At 32.1% G+C, this 1,964-nt stretch overlaps 1 protein-coding gene and 1 long non-coding RNA gene across 3 annotated transcripts in view; one reads left to right on the forward strand and one right to left on the reverse strand.

Moving 5' to 3' along the window:
- LOC100633553 (uncharacterized) overlaps positions 1-1,964 on the reverse strand; it is a 26,908-nt gene that overhangs the window by 16,654 nt on the left and 8,290 nt on the right. The gene's annotated exons all lie outside the window — the stretch shown is intronic.
- LOC109581943 (uncharacterized) lies at positions 951-1,165 on the forward strand. Its single transcript, XR_002184826.1, has 2 exons — positions 951-982; positions 1,078-1,165. It is a non-coding gene; the product is annotated as an uncharacterized LOC109581943 (long non-coding RNA).

Below are 1,964 nucleotides of genomic sequence, written 5' to 3' on the forward strand. Positions count from 1 at the left end.
TACATATTTTATCAGGTTTAATGAACTACATGTACATAATGTATCAGGTTTAATGAACTACATGTACATAATGTATCAGGTTTAATGAACTTACATGTACATAATGTATCAGGTATAATGAACTACATGTACATGATGTATCAGGTATAATGAACTACATGTACATGATGCATCAGGTTTAATGAACTACATGTATATAATGTATCAGGTATAATGAACTATATGTACATAATGTATCAGGTATAATGAATTACATGTACATAATGCATCAGGTATAATGAACTACATGTACATAATGTATCAGGTATAATGAACTACATGTACATAATGTATCAGGTATAATGAACTACATGTACATAATGTATCAGGTTTAATGAACTACATGTACATAATGTATCAGGTTTAATGAGCTACATGTACATAATGTATCATATAAAGGAAGAAAAGAGAGGTAATGGGTGAATTGAGTACATCCTTTTAGCTGATAATGTAATAAGGTGAACCTATCTTGATGCTTGATGCAATCTGATATAACAGTGGGCCCTACACAGCCAGTCAGTGGGTGGACAATACTATCAAATTACACTCTTAGTAATGTCATCCTAATTACACCATAAGTACATGTACATGTAAATGCATTAGTAGAAGGTAGTTACATTAGTATAAGGTTCATGTTGTTATATTCAATAGGTGTTAGTTGATGAATCAGCTCATAAGCCAGTGTATGCTGATCTGGCTATTGCTGCTAAAGGGAAGAGACCACAGGCAGCACCAAGACAAGAACAACCAGTGGTATATGCATTAGTTAACAACAAAGTAATAATAATAATGTACATGTACATGTAACAATGGGTATCTTTTCCACTTCATTATACAACCACTATCTCTCTCTTTCTCTCCCTCTCTCTCCCGGCCCTAGTCTGTTTCTCCTCCCATTCCTCCTCCATCTGCTCCTGATAAATATGCAGCAGTCAATGGAAATGTAAGCCATTACACTATACTGTATGGAGTAACACACCCTTCTATCTCTCTCTCTCCCCCCTCTCTCTCTCCATCACTCTCTTCCTCTCTCTCCAGAGGAAGTCCACTACTCAAGAGCTGATCATGGATAGGTTAGGTGGTCTGGATATTCCTCCTCCAATACTACCAAAACCAAAACCTTAAATATATTCCAATACCTTATACCAGCTCCTCTTCAGTAGTATGTACATGCGGTATGAATTAAATAACAATTGTCTCTAGCATCATGATCATGCATGGGTATATTGTATTATTATTATTATTATTATTATTATTATTATTATTATTATTATTATTATTATTATTATTATTATTATTATTATTATTATTATTATTATTATTAGGGGCATGCAGTAGTAATTCTGATTATTATAGTTTTAGCTCAGTATAATGTGTGTGTGTCAACAGTATATAATTGCTTTAGCTACCAGCTGATAATAAAATACAAAAATGAATGAAATAATGGTTTAATTAAACCATTATTTCATTCATTTTTGTATTTTATTATCAGCTTTTACTTCCTTATTGTATCATTTGAAATGGTTAGTTATTATAAACATATTCATGATTATTATTATTGTCAATTACTCTCAATGAACAATCCATTGTTTATTATAATGTAATGAATGTGTACTGAACTGTCAATTATAGTCTCATGCCCCACAAAGCAAAGGGGCTGGGTGACAAGACTATGACTATAAATAACAATAACAACAATAATAGAAGTAATATGAACATACAATATAACTAATGGAGAATACAATAAAACAATAACAGTAATCTTGTACTAATAACAATAGTAGGAGGGGATGTCAATTAAGGGAGTAGGTTAATACAGTACACAAGCAGCTGCTAGTTACGTAGTCAACTATAGCAATAGCAATAGCAATCAATAGCAATAGCAATAGCAATAGCTAGTTAGTTGTCAACAATAGCATAGGACA

This window comes from Amphimedon queenslandica, unplaced genomic scaffold (assembly GCF_000090795.2).
Source record: "Amphimedon queenslandica unplaced genomic scaffold, v1.1 AMPQUscaffold_13410, whole genome shotgun sequence".
NCBI classification, from domain to species: Eukaryota; Metazoa; Porifera; class Demospongiae; order Haplosclerida; family Niphatidae; genus Amphimedon; species Amphimedon queenslandica.